Source organism: Herpailurus yagouaroundi, unplaced genomic scaffold (assembly GCF_014898765.1).
Source record: "Herpailurus yagouaroundi ecotype Mexico unplaced genomic scaffold, PumYag 323, whole genome shotgun sequence".
Lineage (NCBI taxonomy): Eukaryota > Metazoa > Chordata > Mammalia > Carnivora > Felidae > Herpailurus > Herpailurus yagouaroundi.
The window spans coordinates 831,415-843,285 of record NW_024412540.1 but is presented as its reverse complement, the minus strand read 5'-3'; the positions used below and the strand labels follow the sequence as shown (position 1 = coordinate 843,285).

The 11,871-nt window shown below is 44.3% G+C and overlaps 1 long non-coding RNA gene across 4 annotated transcripts; it reads left to right on the top strand.

Annotated features, from left to right (window-relative positions):
* The first annotated feature begins 270 nt into the window (after window positions 1-270).
* LOC121021844 (uncharacterized) lies at window positions 271-11,008 on the top strand. 4 transcript variants are annotated; one of them, XR_005786712.1, is made up of 8 exons: window positions 271-539; window positions 653-688; window positions 763-830; window positions 5,168-5,275; window positions 6,735-6,889; window positions 7,518-7,594; window positions 9,159-9,285; window positions 10,836-11,008. It is a non-coding gene; the product is annotated as an uncharacterized LOC121021844 (long non-coding RNA). The 4 variants fall into 4 exon arrangements; XR_005786713.1 differs by lacking the exon at window positions 271-539 and having other exon boundaries at window positions 562-688; window positions 768-830; XR_005786714.1 differs by lacking the exons at window positions 271-539; window positions 653-688; window positions 763-830 and adding exons at window positions 3,039-3,366; window positions 4,054-4,221.
* Window positions 11,009-11,871: the final 863 nt, after the last annotated feature.

Below are 11,871 nucleotides of genomic sequence, written 5' to 3'. Positions count from 1 at the left end.
GATTTCCTGATCCCTGATGCTGGCCAGACTATGTGGAAATGTGGTTCCTGAACATGTTTCTGGAGGTGCTGGATATGATTACAAACCTCAGGAAGCAGTTTGGTGGAGGACGAATCACATTGACAAGTATGACCATCCCATTTAAGAGACCCACTTGTTGTAACCATGAGAAATAATGATGAAGATACAAGGAAAAGAAGATTTGGACTTTACAGTGAAAGATCCTCATTGCAGAATTAGGGAGCTGTCACCACAGGTAAGGAGACCGTGTCAACGTGGAGCCCCACAGGCATTAAATAATGAATCCAAGATGATGTAGCGATGGCTTTGAGCTTTCTGTACTCTCCTCCTCATGTGAAATGTGTCTTATATGATCAGATCGTGTGTATGAGAACTCAGTTCTTATACTGGGAACCTGGGCCAATTAACATCACCCTCAACATGGTGCTTCATCTGATGAAAGCCATTGCACACCCAGGAGAAGAGTAAAAGAAACACAAGAACAGCTGCAGCAGTCAGAGCTCACCTTCGGACACCAGGTATCTGCACTCTGCCCAGTAGTTCATGAGTGCTTCAGCACCTAATGCAGATGATCATAATGGGCCACTGAATCTCTCCACATGGGTTTTTATTGATGTGCTGACTCTTTCAGATGGCTCTTGGTGAGAAGGTGACTCAGGACAACTGGGTAAGAATGTTTTTCTCTCCTCTTCTTGTGCACATCCTGCCACAGCTGAACGTGGATGTGTTTCTCTCTCCCAGCTCAGGGCTCGTGATCTGGAGAGGGCGGTGGCTGAGCAGAGCAGGGAGGTGGCCTACTTGAAGTGCAGGTACAGGATTTTGACATATTTATTTTAAGGGTGCTGTGACGTGTTTAAAAAGGCTAAACTGTTTGGTGTCCAGTGGAGGCCTGGGTGTGGTAGCTCATAGTGAAACGGATTCATCTTGATCTTCAAGACTGGAAGTCATCCAAAGACAGAGGCTTCCAGAGGAATTCAGGAGGCACAAACCAATGGCAAGAAGACCTGACAGGGAGATCCCTCCATGGAGGTACAGAGCACATCGTGAAATGCAGTAGTTTAACTTCTGCAGCAACATCTGCACAATTGGCTTATTGTTCCCGTGGGTGTAATTGTTTGGTCTCCTGCAAACAGTCCCAGGTGGTTACTAGAGGGCAAAGTTGTCTCACAGTGGTGACAGGACACTGTTTCCCTCAGATGCCCCAGCCAGCAGGGCTCTTTGGGTCTGTCCCTTGTGCGTGGTGTAGCTCACGCCCCTCCAATGACTGTGGGCCCCCCTACAACCTCCCAGTTACAGTTAACTGGAGAGTGGGTGCTAGAACGGATGTGGGTCAGTCCCCCTTCCACCTTGAGACAATGTTGAAGGATTTTTCTTTTGTTTCACATGAATAATGTGAACAACAGCATGAATTGGAGGCTGTATGTCCCGATGAGCTTTCTTGATTGGCTTTTGGATAAATGCTCCGTAGAAAATATGCTTTCTGTAAAGAAAGCGGACATTTATTTACCTCTGTTTGGAGGTCCCTTTATTCTTTAAAAGATGTTTGTGTTTTTTTGTATTCTGAGCTATAGTACTCCATTAGTAAAGTAAATCCTTGTGAAATTTCACTCCTCTAATGTTATTTTATTAGTGTAACTCTAAAACTTTGCAGGTCATTCCACATGGAATTAACCTTTCCCTACCTCATTACTATAGTATTAGTCTCTTCAAGGCAATTTCTGTTCATGAATCCTCACATAATCCCTTGTCATACACATAAAGCAGACAATGTAGACAGTAAACCACTTCAAACGCCCCACCCATGCCTTGTAGAAAAAGACAGTGTGCTGTTCATGCTGACGTTTACGGACATTATCCTAACTAAACCATTCCTATTTTCATTTTTAATCTGATAAATTGTCATTTCCCATGATGTGTATTAGGAAACCCTTCTCTTCATGTTAATTTCCAATGAATTGAGCCCTGACCTGTCCACAGTTGGTTCATTATCAAATATCCAACCAAAGCCTTCTAGTGCCTTCCTCAACGCTCCCCTGAGTCCCAAGGAGCCACCTGGGCCATGTGGAAAACCCTCTGTTTCTGTGAAGGGACCTCATTGTAGGAAGATGGAGGAAGGCACAGAGGTTTTTTTTTTGTTTTGTTTTTTTCCACCCAGTCTATGCAAGTCAGAAGAAACCTCCATCCCTTCTTTGGCCTCTATCACATGCAGAACCTTGTGCAACTTCTGTGAGGAACAAGAATTCTTTCCCTACTATGGACACAGAGAAGGTCAAGGGAAATGATGTGACCATTTTCAGTTGTAGCTCTCTCTCTGGAATCTTTTTCTCTTTATACAGACTTTCTCCTGGTCTTGTCTTTAGGTTGTGTGTTCTGAGATATATCTATGGTGTTATTTACTTTACAAAGAGTAAAACTCTTTCCCAAGAGCCTATGGGCCTCTCTGTTCTTAGCTTGTTGGTCATCTTTGGTGGTGCCTCCAGCAGCCATAAGTGTTTAGAGGCTGAGGACCACAGGGAAGTCACTGTGTGTTTGTGGAAATATCATGAGGAGGATGACATCTCCCTCCACACTTACGTCTCCTGGCCTGGCTCACTTCTTCCAGACCCCCTTTCATGGGAATGTTCCTGAAAACTGAAACAGTAGTGTTGTTGTTCTTTTACTCCTTTTCTATCCAGAGTTAGTCGCCAACCTGTTTAGAACATCGATTGTAATTCTCACTAACTGAAATACATGAAAAGCCCAACTTTCTGAGAGGTGCGTATCAATTTTGAATGCTCTTATTCGAAGGTTATTTTTTTCTAAATTTCATAATTCATCAGTTTTCCCATCTCTTTTGGGAAATGTGCTTTTGCAGAGTCATTGCAGCTGTTCAGTTAGTAAAAATATTATGAATTCTCAGGGAAGACACATTTGCAGTAGAAAATGTACACTGGAACTGAAGGAACAGAGAGTGAAAGTCAGGTCTGATGTGCCAGTTTCTGGAAAAGAGCTGAAGCCATGTTCATGTAACCAGGTTCTTTTATGGCCTCTGTAGCTGTTATAGCTGGCATCTTCTATTCATACCTTAACTGTCTTTTCCATTTTGATATCAGAACATATTCATTTTAATTCTGTCATTTCAAATTCCAAAATATTTTTCCGCGGGAAAAAATTAGTCTGTGCGTCACAGTGTACCTAAAAATTCGGCATTACCTGTGAATTCACATATTATCTATAACTTTTCCTAACTAACTCCTGTAGGTGGCACTGTTCCTGCAGAAAACACTTTTCCCAATTCCCCTTTAGGGATGTCATCTCCCCAGAGATCTGTGTGGCTTCGGACAGCAGGTCCAGAGAGGGAGCCAGGTAACCGAGGCTGCCAGCAGGACCTTGCAGGCAGAGCTGGTATCAACTCCTGCTTCACCTTTTGCAAGCCTTTTACCTTCATTCCTCTTAGAGCAGGGTGTGGCTGGCCATCCTTACCTTGCAGAGTTTTGAGAATCAGAGCTCGGGCATGAAAGGCCTGTAGAAGGTTCTCTCATGAGTCTCCGTGGTGAAACCACTCATAAGAATTAACTGGAGGCAGACTAAAGATTTAAATGAATGCTATGAAACCATAATTCCCTGTCCTTCTATCTGCTCTTAATATGCCAAGATGGAGCTGTTGAGGTGGTAAAGGGCTGGGTGGAGAGTAGTCCTGGAAATAGATGCCTGTGTGTGTGGAACAGACATTCTTTAGTAGTCTGGAATTATCTATCTGATCCTCTAGGACCGGCCACTTCCTTCCTCCATTTGCAGACACAGCCAGTACCATGCATGCTGCCAGAAACTTACTGTCTTCTTTTCTCAAACTCCTATAAGGTCTAGGTGGGACCCAGTGGGAAGGGTGGAGTTTTGCAGCACTGATGCTGCCCTGTTGAAACCAGGTGGAAGGGAAGGAGACAAGCACTGTTCCTGCTTCATTGTGGTTCAGCTATGTTAGCGTTGGTGTTGGTGTTGGATTTCTCATCTTTTACCCTAACATATCTCAAAAGTTTAATATCTGTCCTGCAGGGCAACATGGCTGCCAGAGCATTTCCTTCTTTCCCAGAAGTGCCCTCCATGAGGTACCCATGGGCTGCCCTTTATGACCATTCATGAGCTCTGGGCCACCCCCATATTCTCCAACCTGGTGGCCTTTGGGACCTCACCCTCCATCTCCGTCTCCACCTCCACCATTTGGTAAAATGATCTGAATAGTAGAAGTTGACTTGCAAAACACATTTTATCTATTTTTTCTTGTTGAGTCTTTGGGGGAAGATGCAGTGATGGCATCACAGGGCTTTCAGGTCAGCCTGACTGAAGGCATTGTAACATTCTTGGGACATGCATGAAATGGGCTATTTTTTCCACATGGTCAGCTGGGCAGCAAGTGTCTCTTACAGAGAAGAAACAGGCCTTATACAGGTTGACAGACATAGCACTCTTTAGGATGTAGCTTGTTACAGAGACCACGTATTGGGCTCTCTGAGGGATGAGACATGCCCCTAAATTTATTTCTAGCTAGTTGAGACCTGAGCTGTTCACAGTTGCTTGATCAGTTATGAAAACACCTGAACCAGGGCCCTGTGGAATCTCCCTCAAAGGTCAGGGTCAGATCTTTTCTCTTGACTATAATATTAGTCTAAGTCCATTTCTATTCGGAAATAGTTATACAATACCTGCTGACATGTGGAAGGCAGCTTACAGATAAGCTGAAAGATTGAACAATTCCCCTGGAGCCAGACAAAACACACCCATGCTCTTCTGTTGAGGATTTATTGATGTTATACACCAATTGAGACTCTCATTTTAATTTTTATCTATAATGAGATGGTGATTTATTACCCCTAATGTATATTAAGAAATGGCTGTTTTGGTGACGATTTCCAGATTTCTATTTGAGCTGACCTGTCGAAAGTTATTTGACTAATTAAGAAGAACAAGAACCAGGGCCCTATGGTTTCTTCATTAAGATGATGGGATGGATCTCCCCCTTATCGTCGGGGTCACCTGAGGCTTGTGGGTTACTCTCTGCCTTTCTTCATGGTCCTGAGTGTGGGGAAGAGTTTAAGATGTCACAAGATGTGGTGTTTGTTTCAATTCTGCACAGCCTACTAAAAGCAGAATACACCTCCATCCCTTCTAGAGCCTTTAGCCGATCCAGAAGCTGGTGTCACTCCCATGAGTCACAAAAACAAGCACTCTACCAAAAATGCCAAGAAGGACCAGGAAAATGCTGGGGCCATTTTCAGTTGTAAGTCTGTCGGGACACCCTCATTTGCGATACAGCATGCTCTCCGGCCTTTTCCCTGTTTTTTTTGTGTTGTGTGATATGTCTGCCTGTTTCTATTTGCCAAATGCACATCCTTAACCCAAGAGTCTACAGGCTTCTCTCTTTTCAGCCTGTCACCTTTTTTTCTGGTAAATTTAGTGGCCAAAGGAACTTAGAGATTGAGTACCCTATTGCTTTTCCCATGTGTTCTGGAAATAACACAGGAAGATAACACTGCGCTCCATACTAAAGTCTCTAGGCTTGTTGACTCCTGCCATACCGCCTCTCTGTGGGATCAGTGTTCTTGTTATTTTCCTTTTTCTGGTCATGCGATTACGTGTTAAAGCTATCTGTTAATTGGAAATGTGAAAAGACGCCCCTCTATTTTTATATTGTGTGCCTTGTACAATTTAGAGTGGTCTTAGGCAAAGGTCATTGTCATAACTCACCACCTTCACATCTTCGTTGGTAAATGAGCTGTTTGGAACCCTTCAAGCTGTGCCTTGGGTAAAAATGTTTTGAACACAAGGTCCTTCACTTGTGTTCACACGAGCAGGTTCTGTTGTGTCTCCAATCCGTTTTAGAGCTGATACCATCACTCATGACACATCCCAGGGAATTGATACCAAAATCAAAACATGTTCACATTAATTCTGTTACATGAATTTCCTCTTTTTTCCCATATGATGTATTACTCTGTGTCTTCGTAGTGTGCTCAAAATCAGAATTCCTTATGAATTCAGATAAACACATGTGGGCTTAGTAGACACTGGTAAATAATGTGTTTGTCACAGCAAACACTTTCTCAGTTCCCCTGCAAGACTCCAGGGATCCCCAACTCCCCAGTGGCCTCTTAGGCCTTTGACAGCACTTCCAGAGATGGGGAAGACCCCTTTCTCAAGGAGGGAACAGGGGGCAAAGTGAGGGGCCAACAGGCAGAACTTTTCCCCAGTAGTAGCTGTGATTTTTTTTTTTGTGCAGAAAGTGAGCTGTTTATTTGCACTCAATTGTGTGTGTGTGTGTGTGTGTGTGTGTGTGTGTGTGTGTGTTCTGTAGATGCCAAAAACAGAGTTTCTACAGTCACTGTAGTGGAGGGATGCAGGGTGATCTTGGACATAGATGTCTGCCTGTCTGGAATATGCTACTTCATTTGTTTGGACTTACTTCTTTTAATCCTCTAAGATGGGATCATTTTGTTCTCCATTCTCAGACATGGGCAGGGATATGTGGTGTCAGTAGTTTAGCCTCCTGCATTTATTTGCCTAGGCTGTAGGTGGTACCCAGTGGGAGGATAAAGTTTTCAGGTAGTGATGCTACTCTCTTGGATCCTAGTGGCAGAGAAGGTGGCAGGTGCTGACCCGTACTTCTCTGGGTTTCAGCTGCTTTGGGTGTCGGTTCTCTTGTCTGGCATCTGAATGTAGCTGTCACTTCTGTTCTGCAGGGCAGTGTGGATCCATGGGGACCTCCTCTGTTAACTGGAAGATTCTGCACACCCTACCTACCCTAGAGGCCACCCTACGGGCTCCTGGGCACATCCACCTCCTGAACCTTGGTGGCCCTGGGTACTACCCTAAACCCCTCCACCTGCACCACTTGGTAAGATGATGTGAGCAGTATGAGTTGACTTTCAAAGCACGTTCATCTGATTTTTGTTGTTGCTGAGTCTTGGACAAGGTGCAGAGGTGTTACTACGGGGCATTATGATGCAAGAGAAATGTGTCTGCCGCCATTACCACATTCCTCGAGTGTCTCATGATCCACATATCATCTTTGTGTCATTTTCCCCACTCTGTGTTGGTACATATGTCTCTTGTGGAGATGGAATGGGGCCATATACAGAAAAGCAGGCATGGCGCTTCAGCAGATGTGTGCCGTACACAGTCCATGTGCTGGGCATTGGGAGGCATGAGGCTCAGCCTAACGTATATCTATCCAGTTGAGCCCTCACTCATCCACAGTTGTTTGATGAGTCATGAAAGCACCTGAACCAGGGCTATAACAGGTCATCATCAAAGTTTAAGGGATGGTTCTCCCCTTCACCTTGGGATCACCTGAAGCATGTGGGATACCCTCTGCATGTGATTTGGGATGTGACTGGGCCAAAGAGTTTAAGTTATTTGAGGAATGAGGTGATGGTTTTTGTTTTTAGTTTTTTGTTTTTTGTGTGTTTTTTTTTGTCTCTGCACAATCTACTCCAATCAAAATAAACCTCCATCCTTTATAGGGTCTTTTGCAGATCCAGATTTTGCTCCCGTGATTGACAACAAAACTGACTCTACCACAAGGACCAAGAAGGACAAGGTAAGTGTGTGGACATTTGCAGTTGTAACTTTTTGTGGAAACCCTTATTTTTCTGTTCAGCACTCTCTCCTGGCATTGTCTCTGTTTTTTTTTGTGTTGTATAATACATCTGCTTATTTTTCTTATTTTCCAAATGCACAACCTTAACCCAAGTGTCTACGGGCTTCTCTATTTTCATCTCGTCAACTCCTTGTGGTAAGTTTAGAAGCCAAACGTGGTCAGGGCTGAGGATCTGAGGGCTTTTCCAGTATGTTCCTGGAAATAACCCAAGGAGGATGACATCACACTCCACCTGGAAGTCTTCTGGCCTGCCTCATTTTTTCTGCACCTCCTCAAAGTGGAATCATTGTTCTTACTGTTACTTCCTGTTCTGTTTTTGTCTAGGGGATTAACGTGTTCAGAAAATCCGCAGTTATCCTTATGGTATGAAAATGCAAAATACCTTCACTCCAACTTTATTTTTGTATGTGTCATTTAGAGTGGTCTTAGACAATGTAAATTTCATACCCATCACATTTAGCCTTTTCTTTCTTTCTTTCTTTTTTTTTTTTTTTTGAAATGTGCTATCCGGAATCCCTTCACATGTGCCCTGGGTATAAATACTCTGAACTATAAGAGGTGACATAATTGTCCTAGAAAACATGCATTGGAACATGAGTGGCAAAGAGGGAAAGTCCATAATTGCCTGCATCGTAATTCCCCACTGTGTCCTTCGTTTGTGTTCACATGAGCATGTTCTCTTGTGTCCTGTGTCAGTGTTACAGGTGAAACATGGAAATGTACAGCAGAAACAAAAGTGTGTTTATGTTAATTCTGTTATTTAGAATTTCAGCTCATTTTTTCAGAGGACACAATTACCATGAAAATTGTACTATACTTAAACTGAGAAGTACCATTGCATTAAAATAAATTACCTAAGCCTAACTAACATGTATAAGTGACATGTTTCTCTAAGAACATGAATTTCCAGGTTCTCTGCATGACATCAGTATCCCCATCACCCCATGTGTCTCTGTGCCCATGGATAGCACTTCCAGAGAGGAGAAGAGCCCATTGTTGGGAGAGAAGCAGATTGGGCACAGGCAGGGGCTTAAAGGCAGATCTTTGAGCCACAAGCACTATGATTCCATGTGTGGAGACTGGGATTGTCATTCCTTCATATTCTGTAGTTCTTCACATACAAATAAGCAGCCTCTGTGGTAGAGGGGGATGAGGGGTGGTGGTTGATCCTGGACTTAGATGCCTTAATATCGGGAATATGCTATTTTATTAATTTACTCCATATTCACTCCATGAATCCTTTAGGACAAGAGCCCTTGCTGTCCTACATTTGCAGACATGTGGAGATCCTAGTTCCTTCCCATAGCCTCTGTTCCCCACCCCCAAAGCTCTCAATAGAACCCAAAGTATGGGTAGAGTTCTTTTGATGCCGATGCTGCCCGCTTGGAACCTGGTGGTGGGGAAGCTGGCGGGAGATGAGCACTGGTTCTTTAGGCTTCCACTTTTTGCCAGTGTTGGTACTTGGTTCTGACCTCTGAACATAGCTTTCATTTCTGTTCTGCAGGCCATTATGTATGCAAGAGGGCCTGGTCCTTTCCTAGGTTTGCCTTGCAAGCTGTACCCCATGGATCACCCTTCATCACCAGTCATGGGCTATGGGCCACCTCCAGCTCCTCCAAGTACTCAATTTGGTAAGATGACCTGAACTGGATGAGTGACTGATAAAGCGTATTCATCTTCTTTGTGAAAGACTTTGTGGGAATGACGTAGAGATGGTTGTGAGGGCTTGGCAATTCAACTGCAAACCTGCCTGAGGACAGTGTAATATAAATCCAAGGTTTCTCAGGACATAGGTATGATGGGCTTTGCCATTTCCCTGAAATGAGGTGAGGTATAGGTTTCTCTTGTCAAAAAGAAAGAGGATTTTTACACAACGGTAGACGTATCAGCAGTACTGGTGTGTATTTTACAGACACAATGTTGTGGGTTCTGTGACAGATGAGATGCACCCCTAACTTTAGGTGCCTCATGTGTCCTGTGTGAAATGGGGCACATGCATTATATGACACAGAACTTGTGGTCACCATAATGGAAGCAGCAGGGAAGGAATGGGGGAAACTTGAATCACACAGGAATAGAAAGTAAGTTGTGGGTGGCAAGCAGAGTTTGAGGAGGTGCAGAAAGGAGGGTGTTGGGGTCAGTAGGATGGATTTGGAGGCTTTTCATGGCAGGGCCCACGGCCTGGGCAGGGAGCATGAGGATATCTGCAAAGAACTGCTTCATGGGTTCAAGCACAGTGTACAATGCAGTCATCATCTCTGGAATGTCAAGGTTACCACAGTGCACCCAGTTCATAATCTAAAAAGAAGACTGTTGTTTCCTTTGGTTTTCTGAAGGGTCTGCACATGTATGAAAGAATGTCCTGGAGATTTGGTAAATTAAACTTGGTCTTAGGAAATGCTTGTCTGCCTAAGTTTGTGTGTCTCAGTGAGACTAAGTGCGAAGATAGGTTGTAGATCAACTGAACGGCTTCCTTGGCCTTCAGCCTGAGTCAGATTCTTGGGGAATTCAGGGTTGAGGAGGAGCCGCCCCTGCTGAAGTCTGGTCATCACACCCCTGCATCTGCTGTCACCACCCTGCCTGTGGGTTTGCATCTCCAGAACTTCCCTCACAATTTCCTGAGGCTTTGCCTGTGTTCCTGTTGGCTCAGCTCTAACACCAGCTCTCAGTGGGGCCATCTCAGAGCCTGAGATTTGTAATCTGAGAAACAGGGACAATGTTGGTTGCTGAGGTCAGTACGATGAAGAGGTGACAAGCACATAAGGAATTTGTAAAATGTATGGGATGAGTGGGCACTCACCCTTCTCAGGGTATAAATGTATATGCACACAGAAGATCATCTACAGATGTTCATTCAATTTCATGCAACTGAGAGTATAATGCCTGAGGCTGAGAGATTGGCAATCACTATTTCAAAAGATACGGCAAAGACCCCAGTGTTTTTTCTATGAAAATTCAGGTCCTGTTTTACAAAGAAGAAAAAGATAACTGTGATACTGTGTACATTCAGGAATCTATATCTAAGATTTAAAGACAGTCATCTTCCCTTATAGGTAGACACACAGATGTGGCCACACAATGAAGTGTTCATCCAAGGCCACAGATCTGTTGTCCTCCATGCATTTTGTCTTCAACAATATAAGATCCCATTGTAATAACCCAAAATCTCTTTGACTTACAGGAGAATTTGAAGTTTGAAGAGGACCCTGAACTGCGACAAATGGGCTGTGGTCATGTAATATATTTAGAAAAGTTGTCTGATATACGTATTTGACTGAATTCTTTCCCTGACCAATCCTGTCCCCTCTATTTTGTCTTTGCTCTTTTCCCCTGATAAACCCATCACAGTTCTGTGTCTGTGTCAGTATCTGCTTCCAGGAGGACATAACGGTCATTCTATTTTGATGTATACAGTGTGACTCCTGTATACACAGTCACAAACAGTTAGAATCTACAGTAATAGGGGCAGAAGATAAGTCACTGTTTGAATTGTATTGACTGCACATGTCCCCTGGTTCCTTCTGGGGTGGTGGACACAACCTTCCTCTAGATCTGGTGATGGTGGCGTTCACTCCTCAATAGGTACTCGCAAGCACACGGTGCCTGCTGGTCACAGTGGTGTGTGGTGATCAGCAGGACAGCTGTCAGTCCCCACGAAGTGGCTGATTCCTGATTGCAAGAAATGGATGAGGAGTCAGCAGTGTCTCTGGTAGAACAGTGAGGAAACCCTGCATTAATCCAGATGTTGGGGACTTTTCCCACCTACCAGCTACCTCACAGTAGCACCAATCCAGGTGGGAGCTGAGGTAGACTTATGGTAGTAGTTTTTGGGGTGAGACTTATGATGTCCTGTATTCCTTCCAGTGTTTTCTTTTAATTTTTTTGCAATGTGTTTATTTTTTGAGTGGGAGAGAGACAGAACACAAGCGAGAGAGGGGCAGAGAGAGAGAGCGGGAGACACAGAATCCAAAGCAGTCTCAGGCTTTGAGCTGTCAGCCCAGAACCCAACGAGAGGCTCAAACTCACAACCCACGAGATCACGACCTGAGCCGAAGTCAGACACTTAACCGACTGAGCCACCCATGTGCCCTTCTTCCCACTGTTTTCTCAGTGAGGGATGGGCAGGGCAGAGGTCGATGACATGATACCCTTTCCTCCCTCACCACCAAGGTGGGGTTGGTTGTAAGCATCTGGCTCTTTCCAGGTCCTCAAAGCCC